This window comes from Mirounga leonina, unplaced genomic scaffold (genome assembly GCF_011800145.1).
Source record: "Mirounga leonina isolate KUSES-001 unplaced genomic scaffold, KU_Mleo_1.0 Mir_53, whole genome shotgun sequence".
Classification (NCBI taxonomy): domain Eukaryota; kingdom Metazoa; phylum Chordata; class Mammalia; order Carnivora; family Phocidae; genus Mirounga; species Mirounga leonina.
Genome location: NW_023270807.1, coordinates 94,091,741 through 94,114,244, shown reverse-complemented (window position 1 = coordinate 94,114,244; position 22,504 = coordinate 94,091,741). Strand labels below are relative to the sequence as shown.

At 38.3% G+C, this 22,504-nt stretch overlaps 1 protein-coding gene across 6 annotated transcripts in view; it reads right to left on the bottom strand.

Moving 5' to 3' along the window:
- Nucleotides 1-22,504, bottom strand: part of AIG1 (androgen induced 1) — a 318,831-nt gene that overhangs the window by 191,220 nt on the left and 105,107 nt on the right. The gene's annotated exons all lie outside the window — the stretch shown is intronic.

Below are 22,504 nucleotides of genomic sequence, written 5' to 3'. Positions count from 1 at the left end.
TTCCCCAAATAATATAAACAGAGATAACCCACACCATATTCCCAAAAAAGCTTTCAGTTTTACATTCCCAAATCAATTACAAATTAAATTACTTACATCAGCTACGTGTAACTTGGACTATCATGGGGGAGGACACTGAAACACTACAACTGAGTAATCTGTGAAATTCATAAAGTTGGGGCAAAGGTATTGATGATCCAGAGCTGTGAGTAGAGGCAGGAAGCATACTGTCATATAGTTTAGCAAATGAAAATTCAAATTATGGAAAGGGCAGAAAGTATATTCCCTGGGCTCAAAGTGACATCCATTTAGCACCAAGAATAGATTCAGGGTAATTTTTCTGGTTTCTTCTACCAGAAATCATTTATTGATGGTATATTTATAAAAGAAACAATTTTACTCATTACCTCTTTAGAAAACAACAAAAAAAGTTTTGTGTAAATGTCCATGTTGGCAATGGAAGGAACCTGTGATTGAACCTGTGATTGAGTGGATGAGTTCCTCCCTGAGGCACAGAACAAAGGGAAGAAGGACCCTCAAAATCTTGCGTTTCCATCCTTTAGCATAGCACTGGCACACTCAGATTGCCAATCATTCTGTTCAAATTCTTATCTAAGCCATTTTGAAAATTCTGAATAATGGAGATGCCATTGTTGGCCTTAGTCAAACAAACAAATCCTGAAATATTTTTACATATAATCCAATCACTGTGGTCTTCCAGGCTCACCAAATCCTGCCATTATTAGCCAATCTTATCTAGAATGATGTTCTATTCCTTCTTATAACTTAGCCTGTCTTTTAGCTTCAATGACTTAAGGTTTATTTGTTATTCTTTCTACAACCAGAAAAACCAGAGTGGGAGAAGCTGAGTTTGCCATAACTGAGCATGGTCCAACTGAAGGCTTGGCAAGAATCATGGTGTGATGACCAGAATTAATTTCAATGACTCAGGGAATAGGAAACACTTAGGAAAACTTTCCATACCATATCTTATCACTTTAGATGTTTGATCTTTATGTCAACCTTAAGGGGTTTTTGAGAAATTGGGAGTAACCAGGCTGGGGAATAATAATCTCCATGCCAATTTGGCCAGTGAACATATTAAAAGGTGTCCTACATGATCAATTACCAGGGAAATGCAAATGTAGATGACAATGAAATAGCATTTCTCACCCATATAATTATCTATAATTTAACTCTGACAATACCACTGGTCATAAGGATGTAGAACAACTGGAAACCCTATGGTGGGAATGCAAATTGGGACAACCCCTTTGAAGAATACTTGGCAATATATAGTGACTTAAAGATGCATATACTCTATTATCTAGTGACTTCATTACAGAGGTATTCCCTTGCTGAAACTCTCATACATGTGTTCTTGTCACATGCACACAAAAGTTAATTTCTGCATTCATTGCTTCAAAAAATCAGCCTATATGTCTCAATTATTGACTGGATAAATAAACTGTGCTATACAATGGAACTCTAAGTACATATCAATTTTTCATTCTCACAACAAAACATTAAACAAGAAAAGGAACCCCCCAAAATGCTACATTTTGATAGCATTAAAATAGATTTCAAAAAAATTGTAAAGATTATTTTAAGGATGCACGTATATAAAGTAAAATATGAAGAAATGCATGGAATTAATAGCACTGAATTCAGGTACCTCTACAAAGAGGTAAGACTTGTGGCGTCTGGGTGGCTTAGTCGTTTAAGCGTTGGCCTTCTGAGCCGGTAGGGATCCCAGGGTCCTGGGATCAAGCCCTGCCCCCTTGTTGGCTCTGCCTGTTTCTCCCTCTCCCTCTGCCCACCCCTGCTTGTGTGCTCTCTTTCTCATGAATAAATATTTTTTTAAAAAAGGAGGATAAGACTGGAGGAAGGACACAAGGGCCTCAACTGTATCAATAATATTTTATTTCTTAAATTGATAATTTAGGTATATAGAAGTTTATTGTATTATTTTCTATGTACTTCATTATTATGAAATATTGCCAAATAACTTAAAAATAAAAGGTAAAAAGAATGGTTTTCATATTTTGGGGATGTAGTTGGCTAATCTCTTTCAGTTGTTTTCCTTCTAACTCAGTTTCCTCTATTTTAAGGTTGGGCTAGCCGGTTTTAGTGAATTTTAAAATTTCATGATCAAGTAACTACTACCAGAGTTGCCTTCCCACTATAAACAACTAGACATTTGGACTAAATATATAAGTCAGCTTTTTCATATATTGAACTTTTCCCTCTGCAATCAGCCAAGTAAATCTCTTTTTTTAATTAAATGGCTCACCTCATAAGGTCAGGCCCACCTTGAATAATTCTCCTTTTGCCACATAAAGTAATGTAATTACAGAGTGGTTGTATTCACAGGATCTACCAAAACCCCATGGGAGGAGATTATACAATGATGAATATCACTGAAAGTCACTTTATTATTCTACATACCACAAGCTGTGGGTTAAACAATTTTCAGAGCTCACTCAGAATAGGGAGTTATTCAAGTTCTGACCAGAGAGGACTTAGGGACTACAACAAGCATTCAGTAGAGACCTAAGAAATTTATCACCTAAATAGTGATGCTAAAGTAGCCTTCAAATAAAGGCTACTTTACATCCACCCCAACAACACTTAAAAACAAGCATTAAAAAAAAAAAAAAAAAAACAAACCTGAAGCCAATCTACAAGTAACTTAAATACCTGCAAAAACAAAATTCTACAATTTTTAAAGGAATATACCAAAATCCAAACATTCAACAATATCTAACATTATAATATTCAACATCTAATCAAAAATTACCAGACTTTCCAAGAAGTAAAAAAATCTTTAACCAAGAGGAAACCAATTAAATAAAAACAAATTCGAAATGACAGAAATATAAATCACTAAATTAAAGTAAGTTCAAGAAGTTAAATGAAAATGAGTGAAAATAAAAAAGATATTAAAAAGAACCAAACAGGGGGCACCTGGGTGGCTCAGTTGGTTATGCAGCTGCCTTCAGCTCAGGTCATGATCTCGGGGTCCTAAGATTGAGCTTACATTGGGCACTCTGCTCAGTGGGGAGTCTTCTTCTCCCTCTCCCTCTGCCCCTCCCCCCCACTCGAGCTCTCTCTCTCTCAAATAAATAAAATCTTTAAAAAATAAAATAATAATAATAATAAAAGAACCAAACCGAACATTTAAAAATTAAAGACATTGCCTGAAACTTAAAAGTCACTGGGTGGAAATAATATCAAATTAGACACTGCAGAAGAAAAATTTAAAAATTGAATATATAGCAATATAAATCATCCAAAATGAATCAGAGAAAGAAAAAGATTTTAAAAATCAACAGAATCTCAATGAACTGTGAGAAAATGTCAAGCAGACTAACCTATGTGTATTGGAGCCCTAAAGGAGCAAAGATGGAGGCATGTAGAAAAAGTATTAGAAGAAATAATGGCAAAGTTATTCCAAAACTTCATTAAAACTATAAACCTACAGATCCAAGAAATGAAACAAATGGAGTATACATAAAGAAAACCACATCAAGGCATAATACGATCAAACGCTGAAAACCTGTAACTCTTAAAAGCCACTGGAGGGGGGCACTTGGGTGGCTCAGTCAGTTGAGGGTCTGACTCTTGATTTTTGCTCAGGTCATGATCACAGGGTCCTAGGATCCAGCCCCACATCAGGCTTTGCACTCAGCAGGGAGTCTGCCGGAGGATTCTCTCCCTTCTCCCACTCACGCACGCATGTGCTCTCTCTCTAAAATAAATAAATCTTATCTTAAAAAAAGCCACTGGAGGAAAAAGACATATCATATTCAGAAAAATAAAGATAAGAAATTTCACAGACTTCTCAAGTAAAACAACACAAGCCAGAAATCAATGGAATGATACCTTAAAGCCCTATAAAGGGAAAAATTTCTCAAAGGTGAAAGACTTTTTCAGACTAACAGAAGCTGAAAGAATTTATTGTCAATAGATTTCACACAAGAAATGTCAAAGGAATGGAAAACACGATACCAGATAATAACTTCAAATCTATACAGAGCAATGATAATTGCTAAAAATAGTAAATATGTTGATAAAATATAAAAGATTTATCTTTTATTTTATTTTATTTTTGAAAAGATAATTGACTAGTTAATGCAAAAACATGAGAACATATTGTGAGGATTGAAACATATTTAAAAATAAAATTATGGGGCGCCTGGGTGGCTCAGTCGTTAAGCGTCTGCCTTCCACTCAGGTCATGATCCCAGGGTCCTGGGATGGAGCCCCGCATTGGGTTCCCTGCTCCACGGGAAGCCTGCTTCTCCCTCTCCCACTCCCCCTGCTTGTGTTCCCTCTCTCGCTGTGTCTCTCTGTCAAATGAATAAAATAATGACAACAGCACAAAGGGAGAGGGAGAAGAAATGGAAGGCATAGGTTGTTAAGTTTTTAATTTTACATAAGGTGGCAAAATATTATTTGGCAGCAGAGAGTGATAAGTTAAGGTGTGTACCATAAACCCTAGAGGAACCAGTAGGAGGATAAATGGAGATCTTCAGCTAATGCATCAGTTGTACGTGCTGCATAACAAATTACCACAAATTTAACAGCTTAAAACACCACCAATTTATTTGTTCACAATTCTGTAGGTCAGAAGTCCAAACAGGTTAGCCTGGCTTCTATGCCATCAAAATCAAGGTATTGGTCAAGCAGAGTTCTTATCTGGAGGTTCAAGGAAAGGAGCTTCCAAGCTCACTCTAGCTGTTGGTAGAATCCAGTCCCTTTTGACTATACTTCCTTTTTATGTGTTGGCCAGTTATTCTTAGCTCCTTGGATCTGCTCTCCAACCCTTGTACCTGCTCCCACCCCCAATCCTCAAATCCAGCAACAGATATCAGATTCTTCTTGTGCTTCAGATCTCTCTGACTTGCCCTTCTGCCATCAGTTTGAAAAAGCTTTCTGCCTTTAAGGGCTCATGTGATAAGATCAAGTCCACATGGGTAATGTTCTCTTAAGGACAACTGTGCCATACATCATAATTCAATCAGAGAAGTTATATCTCATTAATTCACAGGTTCTCAGGGTTAGAGTAGGGCATCTTTGGGAACCAATTTAGATATTCTGTCTATCACAACTAATAAGACAATACTGGAAATAAAATGGAATACTAACAGTACATTAGGGTAATCCAAAAGAAGTCAGGAATTGGGAAAAAGGAACAAAGACTAGACAAGACAGAAAAAAAAGTAAGATCTCATTATTAACCCAGTAATGCCTATAATTACATGAATACAAATGGTTTAAACTCTCCCATTAACATCAGAGATTGACACACTGCATTTAAAACACAAACAAAAAGCACTTTAAGTCAATAGATATGGATTTGTTAAAAGTAAATGGATGTAAACACCAATCTTAAGAAAGCTGGAATGGCTACATTAATATCAAAAAGTAGGTTTCAAGATAAAGGATGTTACCAAAAATAAAGAGAAATATTTCATAATGATAAAAGGGTAATTCCTTAAGAAAGCATAATGATCTTAATTTTTTTTTTTTTAGATTTTTACTTATTTGAGAGAGACAGAGACAGCGAGATAGAGAGCACAAGTGGGGAGAGAGGGAGAAGCAGGCTCCCCACAGAGCAGGGAGTCCAATGCGGGACTCGATCCCAGGACCCTGGGATCATGACCTGAGCTGAAGGCAGACGCTTAACCGACTGAGCCACCCAGGCGCCCTGCATAATGATCTTAAAAAGCAAAAACTGATTTAATATGGGGCTAAATTACTCAATAAATGTCTAATAATTTAATAATAAATAATTCATTGATTCTTGGGAAACAGGTGCTTTTATGAAGATTTAAAAGAAAAGGAGAGGAGAAACCTTAAAATGCAGGGGGAAAAAAGGAAGGTGAGGAACAGAATCGAGAAGAGAAAAACAAAAGTAATTCTGCAAATATAAATGTAATTGTCTAAATAAGAGCTTGCCAAACTTGTAAGATCAATTGTATTATGAAGTCTTATGCCCTTCTACAGTTGATCCATCTTCTTATCCAGTGGTGTCATCTGACACAGCAGTCCCCTCACTATTACCTGGTAGCTAGCCTGTCCCTGTCTGTAGACCTCTCCACTGGCTCTCCGTGGCTTGTGACCACAGTATGGCCCCCCAAACTCACCTGAACTGCTATGGAAGACTTCTCCAATGAGCATGTGGAGGTCAGAGAAAGGAAGTACCACAAAATGATTTTCTCCTCATTTCCAACCATCAGGAGACTGAGAGGAAATTGTTGGGTTTTGTTAGTTTTTGTTTATATATTTTTTTAACTCACAATGGCTAATTTTCAAAAGATAATCCCTAACAATTATAGAACAGTCCACCATTCCCTAGGGAGAAGCATGGACTGACTTTTGCTTATATTACTCAGTTAAGCAGTCAGCCAATACTGTTACACTAACACTTTAGATTTCTGCTACTTTATTAGAATTTGATTTGAGCTGACAGCCAACAAATCACATTAGAAATATTTTAGTCTATTGCCTATATGCATCATGTTATCCACTGCAACTTAAAATTCATTAACTTAAGAATGGGAAAGTTGGATGGAGATGCACAAGTGAATCTTAAGTAGGATTACCTTGAAGCATTATTTGGCTCCAGCCATTCTGCAGAGCTGGCATTTCCAAACCATCAACTCAGCATGACACACATATACACCATCTGGCTTTGAGTTCTTAGCAGGCTGGCTGCTCTTATTATTTTGTATCACGTGTAGAAATGAAGTGGTCAAATGTACCATATCTCTCCAAGAAATATAAATAGGAATTTATCAGAATGAAAAAAAAATCCCAGGATATTTTGAACTCACTCTAGTATCTGTTCCTCTAGAATGTTCTCTACTGTTGAATAATTCCTTCTGCATCTTCTCTCCACCCCCTCAGCTCTCTCTCTCAGGAAATAATAGATTATATACTGAGTCATTTTAGGTTTAGGATTCATTTCCACAAGTGTGGAAATGTACCTAAATTCCATTCATATTCTTATCTTTTCTTTTCTTTTTTAAAAAATTTTTTTTTTTAAAGATTTGTTTATTTATTTGAGAGAGCGAGAATGAGAGAGAGTACATGAGAGGGGGGAGGGTCAGAGGGAGAAGCAGGCTCCTCGCCGAGCAGGGAGCCCGATGCGGGACTCGATCCCGGGACTCCAGGATCATGACCTGAGCCAAAGGCAGTTGCTTAACCAACTGAGCCACCCAGGCGCCCGATATTCTTATCTTTTCTTACCCATGAGTGGTTTTCAGTAAATTAACTTAATATTATTTTCCTTTTTTCTCTGGAATGCACTAAACTATTACAATTCTGTTTCTAGCATAGGGCAAATTCGTTAGACTTCTACCATTCATTCCCCAACATATATGATTTACCCAGAATAGGTTTTATTTCATTTCATTCGATCATCTTCAATGTCCTCAATTATATGTAATTATCCCAAACTTTAGTCTGTATATCAGGTTATGTCATCACTATAATTAGTTGCTAATTTACATTTCCGTCTAACAGGCCAATCTCAGGCAAGAACAAAGAATGCACCAAAGTAGGAAAAGCAGCATTTTAAGTAGGAAATGCAAATCATTGCTTATATGAATTTTTAAAGACCACAGTATGGCTGTCTTGACCATTGGGAGTAAGATTTCCAATGACGTGGATGTATCGTGTACCATGTTTTGATTATATTGGATTTCATAAGGTTAACATAAAGAATGCCATAATATTTGAAAATATTGCTTATTTTAAAGTTAATTTACACATGGCAGACAGAAGAAACAAGAAGACGGAACTCTAAGGAGTAGCAATGGACACTGGAGTGATGCGGATTATGGGCTGAAAGAAAACTGGAAAGAACAGATGGAAAGAAAGCAATAAGATTTACAGGTGTCATAAGGGATGGCCTGGAGGAGGACCCTGTATGAGGATCACAGCATTAATTAAAGGGAGACTTAGATGAAGACGAAAGCATTTCATGGCAATATCTGTGTTCAATGAAGAGTGAATTTGACTGAAAGAGTGAATATGTGGAAAGGATATAAGGGCCATAAAATAGTAGTACCATAAAACACAATCTTCAAGGAATTACCCCTCTATTCCACAAATATCATACTTGTTAATAGCACATAATTCCTTCTTCTTGTTATATTAAGGTCAAGAGTGAATGCCCAAAGTATTTCAGCGCCATGAGACAGTGACTCAGTATGAAGTCAAATGAGTGCATTCCACATTTGTTTCCAGTTCCTTCCTTGCCTGAGACATCTGAGTATCTGTAGCAATTCTACAGCCCCAGAAGTCCATCAGCTACAGGGAGGCGGCAATCAGTTACATGTCTGGATGCTACTTTGTAGAGAAATCAATGCATTTAAAACTACCACAGGCTCTCTCTGCCTCCCTCACCTACTGAGACTGTACCCATCCCACGCACTGGCTGGTGAGTTTTCCTCTACTACCTGCCCTGAACAAACCAATATGGTTCTCTCGCTAGTGACGCTAACTCTGTTTTTCTAAATCTGCCATTTAAGGGATGTGCTGTAAGCCCAGGGTTTTTCAAGAAATCTTCACCACAAACATTTTTGAGGAGATGGACTCACTGCATCATCAAGCCTGTGGTTTTCAGAATGTGATTTAGAATCCTTGCCCATGTACACAGACATTTACCTCATACTGCTCTATCTCATTACTGAAAATCGATGAAGTAAGCCGTAAGTCACCACTGGCAAGCAATCCATTCAGACAGTGAGAAAGAAAAATAAGCTTTTCGGTCAGAAATAACGCACTTCGATAAGCAGCTTCAGAAAGGAAAGCTTGTCAACAAAATTCATTACAATATCACAGAATTGCTTTCAATATATAAGGAGCAAGGAGAACAGTCTTCCAAAGAAGGCATTTGGATATGCTTCACAAAGTAATGGGTGCAATCATACCATGTTCCAGCAACAGCCTGTTAAAAGTACAGCAGGGACCTTTCCAGAGACTCCATTCGAATCTGCAAATAATGAGAGAAAATTCCCCTCGGGTGTTCTCACTTCACTTCACTGATACTCTGAGCTACTCAAAACCTGTGTAGGCTTAAAGATTTTTTAAACTATTAATACTAGCATGAATCCCTTTTGAACACTGAATTAAACACACCATTGATTTATTTAACAAATATTTATTGATCACTGTGTACAAAGCACTTAGTGAACTAGTAATGCAGAAACGCGAGCTATGAAATGATTGTGTGTTGAGCTGCAAATGGGAATATGCTTAGAAGTGTCTAACCTCTAATCTGGTGGAATCTACATCTGTTAAATACATGATATCTAGATTTAAGCACAATAATAGTGATAAACAATTACTGAAAAAAAATGTTGTGTCTTAACACAAATCCGTTCTGGAGTGCATTATATTTCCTAACATTGTAAAATGTTATCCCACTACCTTTTTACTCATTTCAGCAGAAGATGATTTAAGTGCCAAACGTAATCCTTAAAGAGCTAGATAAATCTGAAAACTACATTAAAAAGGACCTTGAACTGAATTAAGACCAAATCAGATCTTAATTGATTAGATGATGTAGAATCAGATAATCATACATAACCTGTGCATAATCTGTACATAATAAAACGAATTATATATATTAAGAACACATACACATATACATGTGAACTTGTGTTAATAAAACCAATATGAAGACGTGGCCCCTGTTCTTAGAAGTTTCTGTTTTCAATATTTGATGATCTATTGATTTTGATCTAACACTGAGTCTACATAAAGGCTATGTCTATACAGTTGTAGGTAACTCCTTGGCAGGGAACTGAATGGTTAACATAGTTAAGAGGGCATTTCTCTGTTTCTAGATACTGATTTCTGCCTTCAGAAACAGATCTTCCAAATAAAAATTTCTGGATTGTTTTGAGAGATCTCACTCCCTCTCAGCCAGTATTTGCTCAAATTGGCCAGTGTTCTACCATATTCACTAGTTTAATATATCATTTTGAAGTTTACTGTTATAGAGCCTGACAAGTAGAAGAGGAATCATTCTTTTCATGTCTATTGTCCACTAGTTCATGTAGGACTCCATAATATTTACCTCTAGATTGGGAATATTAATTAAATCCCAGAGCCCTTATCGTTTAAGAAAGTATGAAGCTAGTGCTCAAAGCGTCTTCCCATCATCCAACTTAAGTGACAATGAAAATCTCAGACAAAATTAAAGTCCCTAAGACATTTTATAATTTCATTAATGACACAGAAAAGTCTGATAATACCAAGTATGGAAGATGATATAGAGCACTAGAGCACGAGATGCCCTTCTTGGGAGGGCCACAGGGATGTGGTCACTAAGGGTCCACATACCCCTGCCTGTGGGGGGGGGAGAAGCAATATTAGACATCTTCCTCTCCAGGCGGCTGATCAATGGGGCAGCAGCTGGAACCAGTAAGCAAAAACCCCTTCCTTGTGCAATGTCCCTTCAGCACCCTCTACTTAACGTCACAGTGAAGGAGAAATGCTTAAAAAGTCCAGTCCATTACGGAAGAGCAGATATTACAGGGTGAATCTGGAGCTGAGAAACAATATAGTCATTTAATTCACCATGACTTCATTGATATTTAATAGCACTGAGGACATGGTTTCATTTATTCTAATGAAACACCGAAGAATCAGGGACGAACATTTGATTTTAATTATTCAGCCTGGCAACATGAATCCTACCTCCTGACTTTGGGCCATTTACTTATTTTATGTCATCTTTCATAGAGAGTAAATTAGGAAAACCAATGGAGATATTATCTTAACATTTTAAATATGGTAGAACATTCAAGGTGGTCTATTTTTGCTACTAATTTGTGATACTTGTGTTAGAGAGAGAAGGCTGAAGTGAATGGCCAAAATGAAATTTTGCTTATGTGTTGAAATTTAACCAGTGATTATCATGACCTTCCTGTTCATTTCGGAATTGTAATGATAAAGAAAATAGAATACAACCCAAATGTGCACAAACAACCATGGATAAATAAATAGAGGTATTAAAAGAATAATACATGGCAGTGAAAATAATTTACCTTGAGTTTCCTGTATCAACATAGGTGAATCATTCAAGCATAATGTTGAACAATAAAAGTAAGCTGGAGAAGATGGAAAAGCTATGATATTATTTAAATAAAGTCCTAAAAGAACTGAATAAAAATCCACAGTATTAGCCCAGGAATACACATGTGGTAAAACTACAAGGAGAAGACAATGATAATAAAATGCCACCCACAGCCTACTTAGACCTCCCTCTTCCCTTCCCAGTACACAGCTCAGGTCACCTTTCACCTTGTTTTTCTTACCACCTGATTCAAGTATAATGAAATCATCAGTAGTGTTGCTGTTTTATAAATACCTGCCTCTCTTGTAGGCCAATGAGGGGAGGGTTTGGCTTTAACTCAATATTGCAACCCTTGAGATTGCCACAACATACCACAAGTAGTATTAACCCATTTGCCAATTACAGAATTAATAACAGTGGTGACAGCTGAATGGGTGGCAGGGAGCCTAACCTGGGACTGGTGGAAGGATGGCATGCAAGTGCTGAGAGCCCCGTAAGAAAGGTGCTGGCAGAACTGCATTTCCACTGACCTGCCCTGCCGTGCTATTTGTTTGCAATTGTGCTTGGCACCCTAGTTATAGTTCATCCAAATTGGACCTAATGGGTTTGAGGGTTTGGAAGGCAAGCCCAGGAAGTCACTAGGGCAGTGAGAGTATCAGGAGATGAGTAAGGAAAGGCAGATCACAGGGTTTAGACTGGTTAGAGAAAAACAAGTCGAGAGAGAGAGAGACAATGGGAGTCCTTTGCCCAGTGGGGGCGGTCACCTGTCTGGTGGGAGCGAATGACTGAAAGATGGGACACTGTGATCAGAGAAGGAGTTAGAGGTCGAGCTGTTCTCGATGACAACGAGATCCAAGGGTGGCTATGGCACCAAGCTCCAGGCTGGATGAGATAAAAATTGGCAGAGTTGAGGACAAAATGTATTGTAAGGAGTGAATTTCATGTACTAATTATGTTATTGTAAATTTGGGGGCAAAAAAAAAAAAAGTTAAAAGAGATCGGAGTCAAAAAACAAAGAAACATTGATCCTAAAAAAATATCAGAGACATTTTAGTAATCCATCAATGAAGTATATCAATATAAAATACGTTTATAAAACAATGAATAGTAGTAACTGAGTGTCCTGCATCAGTAGAAATATAAACAATGGCATCTTTCCTTTCAATTACATTAAAGTAATGCATCTTCTTTTGACCTTGCCACATTCTGTTCTCATAAGCAAAGTGTGTGTTTAAATGCTAATAAATAGAGGGAAATATCAATAGCCAAAATTCTACATGGAGTGAACAATACAAAAAAATGATGAGTGTATATCATTTTGATACATTAGTTTGATTTATACCTCGCAAAGGGATAAAGCTAGTCTCATCACTTTTGTTATGGATGGAATAAAGCAAGAAAATCCAAAATCCTCTGGAAAAGTTCTAGCAGGTATTAATAAAGATACACATTTCTTCTAAAAACAGTATTCGTCCAAAAACTTCTGAGAGAAGTTAATTCAATACCACACATCAAAAAGTCAAATAAAATTAAAAAGTATAAATTCAGGAAGAGATAACAAATAGAGCTCTAAGAACTCAGAACACAGAAAATACATACCTTATGTTGCTTCATAAGGTACAATAATTTTGAAAACAAGCAATAATTTCCTCACTAGAATAACAAAAATCATCAGCTCTTTGTTAGAAACTGGAAAGTATAAATTTGTACTAAATTTTAAAGTTAGCTAGGAAAATCAACTTTATGGAACACTATCTTGTTCTGGGTATACTAAATTTAGTAAAAAGCTGTTTATAAATTTCTAAGTGCTTCTGAATAAGATTTTTTTGAGTATATTTTTTTGTTTAAATCAGAATCATTAAGAATAATATTATTTGAAATAATTACCACAAGGTTTTACCAGTAGAAAATCAAATGCTTACTTATGGTTTATGAGAGTTAACACTTGTACAGTAGTGAAGCCTTCTACCACTTGCTAGTGATAAAGTCTTGTTTGCTAACCACAGTGCTAACCCAGTGGTTCTCACAGTTTCTCCAAATAGCTAACAGGGACTATTTATGGCAATTTTGCCTGTAGGTAATGAAGGAAGGAAGAGAGAGGGGGTGGAAGGGGAAGGAGAGAAGGGAAAAAAGAGAAAGGAACCCCTTTGGGAGAAAAACTTTAGGTAACATTGTCTTAGTCTGTTTGGGCTGGTATAGGAAATACCATACACTAAAGGTGGCTTATAAGATACAAAAATTTATTTCTCACAGGTCTGGAGGCTGGGGAGTCCAAGGTCAAGTACTGGTAACAACCCCATTCCCAGACGGCCATCTTTGCCCTGAATTACCTCACCTCTCCCCGGAACCTTTTATAAAGGCATTCATCTTATTCATGAGGGCTCCACCCACTTGACCTAATCACCTCCCAAAGGCCTCACCTGCAGATGCCATCACCCTGGGAGTCAGAATTCAACAGAGAATTGTTGGGGAGGGGGGTGGGGGTGTAGCAGAAGGACAGGACACAAATATTCAGTCTGCAGCAAATACAAAGTTACAAAATGATCAGATACTCTGAAAAATATATATACCTCATTCTTAATTATAACATGAGATGTTCAATTTAATCAATAACTCTCTTGATCAGAATGCGGCAGCTAAAGGTTAATGTTTCAACCTGGTGAATGCTAGAGAGTATGGTGGACAAATAAGAGCTAATCTATCCATCTTTTCTATCATAATAGACAGGGGACATGAGAGTTGAATTGAAAATATTATCTAAAGGTGTTCAACAAATTATGTCAAATTTACAGACTGTCTATGAGGAAGCTTACATGTAGTATATATAACATCAGCCTCAGTTACTTTTTAAAAAATCCATTGTTGATGCTGGGCCCAGGACAGAATATTTAGTCATTACAAAGCCCAACTTTTCTTTTGTGACTTCAAGATATCCTGAATGAAATCTCCCCAAATGCAGAATCAGAAAACTCTTTCTTTTAGTGGCATTATTTTCCTTTGTTATGCTGTGTTATGCTCTGCACACCAATCCGTTCACTGATTAGGGTTCACAGATAGGGATGAATGCCTCTATCCAAGGCTCTAGAGCCAAGCAGAAGCCCCAAATTCCAAACAATGGATAAAGGGAGGAATACACCACTTAGATAACTAAGCCCAAAGTATGCATGAGCCATTGCAGACACAAAACTGTTCTCTTTATCTTAAGTGAAGGTTGCACAGTTTTGTAAACCCACACTGCCTCGCGGGCTACAAGGAAGCACCAGAGCCTCCGCTCCACTCCCTTCCACAGTGTACATCTACTGCAGTCAGAACAAACTGCCTGTGCATTTGGGACTAGTGTTTGTTACCCACTACTTGGAAATGAATTTTACTCCACTCACCCAAATATTGAGCCATTGATGGATATCTCTTGAGAGGGCCGCATCCTATGAAAATTATTACATACTTTCAAATTGCTTAGCCTTAAATAACCTCTAGTTTAAGGATGTATGTTGCAAGGTTTATGATGTGTTTGATATTTAAATTAAGCACATATGGGCAAAAGCTAGGATCCTCTGGTAGCCACAGTGCTCCCAGACATGATCTTAGAAATTTGCTGGTAAGTGATAAGGACAAAGTCCTATGAAAATTCTTTCTTTGGGACACTCTCCAGAAGCTCTGTCTAGGAGTGGCTTTGGTCATGATTTTTATTTAGGTCTCTCAAGTTCCTCGTTGTTGAAACACTCATCCTAGGCTCTTACAATTCAGTTACTTATTAACACTATCAATCATAAGGCAACATAAATGGTAAGTTTTGGGGTTATGCTACTAAATTTCCTTTTTTTATTCATTTTTATTTTTATCATGGTACTAATACTTACCATGAGATCTGCCCTCTTAACAGATTTTTTTTTAAGTGTACCATAAAGTATTGTTAACTATGGGCTCAATGTTGCACAACAGGTCCTGAGAATTTATTCATATTGCATAACTGAAACTTTACACCCATTGATTAGCAACTCCTCATTTCCCTCTCCCCCACCCTTGGCAACCACTGTTCTACTCTCTGCTTCTATGAGTGTATTTTAGATACCTCATAGAAATGAGTCAACTAGTATTTGTCCTTCTGTGACTGGCTCATTTCATATAGCATAATGTCTTCATGATGTTAATTTCTGTCAATTGAATGAATATAGTTGACATATGGAAAAGCTTTCTACACGTACAAGGTGACAAAAGCTGACACAAACTATTTTCTGGAAGGTGTCTTTAATGACAAAAACCTGGCCCATATCTTAAATCCAACAGGTATGTCTTACCTTAATGTTGAAAGCATATTGTAAATAACGTTCACACCCATTTTAACAATATTTTAATCTTTGCGGACCTAAATTCCTTTTGTGCTTTTCTGAATCAGTGTTTTTACGTAGCAAGTTTAGAGGCTGAGGTCACTATTTCTGCTTGAATATTATCATGGAACATTCTGCACAGGGCCACGTGTAAGCAGCTCCAGGGGCACCCAAACATCCTTGTGCTTGAATCCATTCCTGATAGAAAATCTTTAAATCTTTCACGTCATGAGGACATCAGGGCATCACTTAGTAAAAAGATAGGTTTTTGGCAGTGACCATAGCGAGCAGGGTAAAGGCTATACATGAAAAATACCCCAATCAAATCTTGCACAAGATATCATGATATGCTACATTTCTTCAAAAGTGTATAATGGTTGCCTCAAGATCACCTATATAGTAGTTTATGACCCATAATGTGCTTTCACATAGGTTGTTCTGCAAGTTTTCCTTTTCATCTTTCCTAGTGGACACTCCCCCATCTCTTTGCTTTTTCCTCCTTAACTTCTCCACCTCCAAAGTCTGGTGTACCCCAGGGCTCAATCACTGGACCTCTTCCCTTCTCCAGCTGCAGAGATCTGACCCAATATCCTACTTTGAATACCATCTCTCTGATAATGACTCCCACACTGACATCTCTAGCTGTGGCCTCTCCCTTGAATGCCATCTATTTGATATCTGCATTTGAAAGTCAAATAGGCAACTCAAACTCAACAAGTCCCAAAATGAGATCCTTATGTTCCCCCACAAGTCTGCTTCTCCTTCATCAATTGATGGCAACTCAGACTTTATAGTAACATGAGTCCCAAACCCATGTTCATTAGCAAATCCTATTTGCTTTATCCCGTTGACACCATGCAGCACTTCTTCTACTATCTCACGCTCTATATTGCCACCAATTCTCATTTGGTTTGTTGGAAAGGCCTCCCCATCTGACCACCCTGCTTTTCTGGTCTTCTCTCCTCTGCTCTATACGACAGCCAGAATGAGGCTGTTACAAGTTAGACCGTGTCACTCTGTTCAGACCCCTTCCAAGGCTTCCTATCTCAGGTCAAGTAAAAGCCAAAGTCCTTAACAACACATCTCCTTGCCATTTTCCCCCTCTTTCTCTCTGCTCCCCAACTTGGGGCCGTTACACCTGATGCTCCCTTGAATCACTCCTCACTTGCCTCATTCAAACATTAGCTTGTAGTGAGGCTTCCCCTGCAATTCTGTAAAACAGCAGCCCCTCCTGCCTGAGGACAGCACTGCCTTTATTCTCTCTTCGGGGCAGGGGGCGGGGGGGCTAGTTTTCACACCCTTTCCCCTCCCTCACTGACACCTGGACTCCATGAGGTCAGGTGCTTGCTGGATATGTTACTCACTGCTGAATCCCTAACACTCAATAAATGCTTGCCAGATGAATGAATGAAAAATTGAATTTTACCTCTTTCCATTTTCTTGCTTAAATCACAGAGGCCAGCCTTGCTCAAAGTCATTCAATAAGGACATTTTGAAGCCTAAATGTGAACCCAGATCTTCTGACTGAAAGCCCATACTCTTTGTACCAAGAATGCCAGTTAGCCTACATCCAGCATGCCTACCATCTCCGAGGCTGGGCCTGGCTTTATCATTGCTTACTTTCAACTCCAAATACCTACCAGAGCACAGCGCAAATGAAGAGTACCAAAAAATGTTCACTAAATATAAAGAGAAGAAGAACATCCAGAAAAAATGCTAATGACTTCCTGTCTAGATTATGAACCTATCTAGGGCAAAGTTATATTTTATTCATTACTGTATCACCAATGATACAGCTCAGTGCTTGGAACAAGACAGGAACCAAATGTATGCTCCATCAAGGAACAGAACTACATCAAGTTAACCCGAACCAGGATAATCAAAAATGTTAATAGTACAAGCTGAAAGGTCATGGAGTTCTGCCCTCAGCTCATGCATGGAGCAGCCAAGACACCTAAAGGGAACTCTACTACTGTATATAATCTACAGATGCCAATAACTGAGGAAGGTGAAGCTTGCTCTTTAACAAAAATCACACTCTCGGTCAATAACACTGTGGTCAACCCCAGGTGCTTGCCCCGTGCCAGGACCTTTGCTTGGTGCTTTTCATGCACAATCTTATTTAACTGCCACACAGAAGTCCTTTAAGACACATATTATATCACCATTTTACAAACTGTGAGTGCGTAACTCTGAGAGGTAGAGTGACTTCAAGCTTATATCTATTCCTATATCAGCCAGTACAGGAATCGGGCCTTTCGACTTCAGTGCAATGCTTTTATTTCAACACACAAATGCTTCTTTTAAACATGAAAAATATTTAAACATCATAATATAATTGTCTTGCCTCCTATGGTACAATGAATGCAAATATTCTGGCTCTGAAACTTACAGCCTTCTCTGACATTTCTCCACATTCTTCTGCATTTACTTAATTCTTATTTAAACACTGTAATACAGGTGGGCATTTCCAAATTAGTCAAATCTTTCAGGGATGTAATTTGGACATAAGAATCAAAAGTCTTTAAAATACTTTTAGAAATGCATCTTACTTGGTCACAAAGACTTATGGATAAAAAACGTTCGTCTCAGTGGAGTTTATACTAGTAACAATCTGGAAAAAAAGCAAACGACAATCTGGAAATTGCTAAACTGATCAAAATGACATTACTTAAATCTTGAGGGAACAGTGGACTGTTACATATCTGAGAAACACCATGTCTTTGAACAACAGCTGACAACTTGAGAAAATGTTTAAGATGGATAATCAAGTATAAAAAATGGTAATGAGAAGTAACCCTCACTACAACAGCAACAACTACTATTACCTGAATGCTGAGTGAGTGCCAGGCACCGTGCTGGGCACGATATTAACCCATCTAATTTCATCTTTACGATAACCTTATGAGCTAGGGGCTCCAATAATTCTGATTTTACATAGGAAGAAATACAGGCAAAGAAAAGCATTTTACATACAGTATGATCTCAAATTTATGTAAAACATTTGTACGAAGAAATAATGATCTAAAAATAAATCTTTTAGCCAGGATACTTTAAACAACTGATGATCGTATATAGTGGTTGAGTACCTGTAAGCTGACATTCATTGAAAATTTGATTGTAATCTCTAACAAACTTTTATAAGTGGAAAAATACACACAGACTAAACATTTTACTCAAATTATAACTCACTATGTCTAATTGTTAATAAAATAAAAATAGTGCTGGCCTCCTATTTGCTCGTATTCTCTTTTTCTCTCTGCCACCACTCCCACTTTGTGCAATTTCTTTCCCACATATTGAAAGTGGAATCAGAGAAGATTTTCCATTCATATTTCTGAGAACTTGTTGCAAATGCATAACTAAAACAGCAAGCGAAAGCATAAGTTAATTATGTCAAAGGTTCTTACAGCGTTTCCCCTTAGGAATTATCTAGTGTTGTTTTAAACTAGCTATGCTGTTTTTTGGGAGGAAAAAAACCCAGGTATTAAATTTATTATCCCTGTGAGATTTTTGAAAACAGATACGTGTTTTGATAGCTCAGCTTGAAAATATACTCTTCCAACTAACTTTCCTGCTCTTTGGGGCCATGAAATAGTTGAAGCCTTTGCCTAAGTGTTTGGGTTGGTTGTTAGGCTTGGGATTTTGTTTGCAATCAAATTAGGTTAAGAAAATGTTTACAGTACTACTCTGTCCTAAGAGAATTTACAGAATCAAAATGTCCTTCTAGCACTTCTCAGAGGATGAGGAGCACACCTACTCAATCAGGTTTGGGGCAAAATTTCTAAAAACTTATTTTAAATTGTGGCTACCTGTATAGCCTGGGCTAGTTTCTGGAAGGGAACTGTAGATAAAGTTAACTGAGGTGGAAACACACAGGGCAGAACTTGGTTCTCCAACGTGTGCCTTTTCATTCTCTGATATTCATTTATTTACTTATTTATGTGCTCACCGTTCCTAACCACTAGCATTTTTTCCCAAGCAGATGGCTAGCTCACAGGGGTGTGTTTTACAAGTGCTTTTACCTCAGCCGAATCCCAGCCTGCCCCTCTCCCATTACTCATCCTTGGAGACCCATCTCCTCTCTCGCCTTGACAGCGGAAGTGACCCTATATGCCTTGGTGCTAAGATTGTATGTTGTATATTCCTCTATCCTTGCATGTATGTCACTGTATTGGGGTGTTGTTTCTGTCTGTCTACTCTAGAAGACTGTGAACTTCATAGGGAGGAGTATAATGCTCTGTCTTTATATATATATTATTATATATATTTATTATATATTATATATAATTAGATATTATTATATGTATTATATACATGTATATTTTTTTGAGAGATAGGCAGAGAGGGAGTGGGGGGAGGGGCAGGGGGAGAGAGAGAATCTTAAGCAGGCCCCATGCCCAGCACGGAGCCCCATATGGGACTCAATCTCACAACCCTGAGATCATGACCTGAGCCGAAATCAAGAGTCTGATGCTTAACTGACTGAGCCACCCAGGTGCCCCTGTCTTTAGATTCTTAAGTCTAGTCTACTTGTTCGAGTCACTTGTCCTTAGGCAAGTTCTTTTATACTCTGAACTTCAGTTTCCTCTTCTGTAAAATGGTTGTAAGAGCATGACTCCACAGATTTACCATGAAGATTAAGTGAGATTCTGCATGTGGAAGCACCTGGAATGTAGGCTCTCAGTTAATGCTAACTTGAATCTGAATCATTCCACGCATCCGTGCAACACACATCACAACAGTAAATCAGCACTGAGCAAAACGACTAAGAGCTAAATCCTCAATACATGATTACAAAATAAATAAATAAACATAAACATAAACCAAAGTGTGTAGACCAGTGGCCCTTTGAGTTACAAGAACTTTAAGGATATGATGAAAATTATAGCCTTTCTCCTTATATGCACAAGCTAAATTTTGCGTGGAATTTTAGGGACTCTCCAAACTCCCTGAAGCCCAGTCATGGTCCCTCAAGTCCATAGGTATCAGTAGGTGTCCCCTACTACAAACAATCCTGTATAAAGACTAGATTGCCTCAGCCACATGAATTCGGCTTCCTTCTCTGACCGCTACAAGTGTTGATTCATCCTAAACCACATGAGGCTCTGGCCATTACCCCTCAGGCCTGGTAACCTGCCTACGAAACAGCTATCAACCATGAAGTGTCCTCTCCTGAGATGTGAGGGACAGAAACCAAAATGTAAAAATCCCACTTTGCTGGATTGTTTTTTGGGATTTAAAATTATATGTGGAAAAAAAAAAGGAGTTTGGGCCTTTCAAGCATTTAGGTTCTTCTTATTCACCTTAAAGGCAAACATTTACAAAGTCAGAATGGACTTTTTTCTCAATTAGGGTTAGAAATTTTTGTCAGAGAGCTCCTGGGCACACAAAATAAGATGATGAATTCTTTCCAGTCTCAACTAAGCTGAATGTGTGTCTCTCTCCAACCAAACCACCTACTGTTTATTCACATGTTCAGGTATCATTGGCAAATATTTTAGCTTCCCTGCAGTTCTGTGCATCTGGAGATCTGAATGAACAATTTCTGGACAGCATCTGGTAAAACTGGCTATGAATTTGCCAGGAATTTTCCTGGAGGTAATCTTTACTTGGAGGGTTGTTTCTCCACACATTATTTCTCTGGAGATCCCTTGTGTATACTTAAATAGAACTTTCTCAGACCCAGAATCAGGCGCTCCTTCTTCCGTGTTTCAAAAAATACCTGTAATGTGACACTTACCAAATTACACAGTAATTATCTGGTCATGTTTCTGTCCTTCTATATTGTGAGAGGCCCATGGGAAGAAGTGATGCCGTAATCTTTGCAAACCTATTGCCTAACACAGTGCATGTTTATAAGAGCAGGCACAGAGGAAAGATATAAACATAAAAGGCATGTTCCTTGCCTTCAGGAAGTTCAGAGTGGGATGATCAACATAAATACTTAAATGTGATAGAATATTATGCAGACTGGTGGGGAAGGACGTGAAAATATTCCCCTCCTAGGGTGTGTCATATCTGAGTTGAGTTTTGGAGGATGAATACGCGGCAGTCCCCAAAGGAGGGCCATGGATAAGGAGGGCAGGGTGCACGTTCTAGGAAGAAGCAGCAACACTCTTGAAGGGCAGGCGGAGTGATGGAAGGAACAGCACGTAGTTCTGGATGACTTTTATGTCACGTGAAAAAGGGGTAACGTCAAGAGGTGAGCCTGGAGAAGGCAGAGGAGCTTGAAGAGGACTAGCTTTTGAAGCCCATATGAAGAAGTTTTACTTTTATGTTAAAGGACAAATAGACCCATTGCAGAGCTTTAAACAGAGGAGTAGCACATTCTCGAAAGATCGCTCTGAGAACAGATGATGGTTTGGAGAGTGACAATACTGAAGGCAGAGAGGCTAGGGAGGAGGCTACTTAAGTAAGCAGGTGTGAGAACAGAAAAAAGGCAGTCGAACTAGAAAGGAGGGCCTAGGCTGGAGCGTAGCCAGGATGCAGCCACTGGTTCCGGGGGCAGAAAGAAGAAAGAAGAGCCCACAACCACCCCCAACCTGCAGGCCTACCAGAAAGGGTGCCATTTGCCGAGATGCAGAGCACGCGAAAAAGTTTCCTCCTTTGACATCTTAAATTTAAGGTGTCACTGGGGGCACTTTAACAGAGAAGTCCAACGGGTAGTTGGACATAGGTGTTTATAGTGTAGGGTCTTTCAAGAATAGTGATTTGTGGCTGAAGCCACGAGCGTGAACGAGCTCCCTCAGAAGGAGAGTTCACAATGAGAAAACAATGAGTCTGAAGCTGGCTACTTGCAATACCCACATTTATAGAATACAGAGCACCTGAAAAATAGCTTGAGAGGGAGTGTCAGAGAGGGAAGAGTTAGACCATGGAAGAACAGTTCCACGGAGAAGGAATAATTCAGTAACCTCAAATGTTGAAAAGAAATTGGAGAAGTGCGTACATTTTCACTGGATCTGACGATGAAGAGGTCTTTGTGTCTCGACGATGAGTGCAGTTTCAATGGACTTTAGGAGAGACCAGCTAGCATGAAAAGTGAATTAGAGTTGAGACACTGGACTCAATAAGA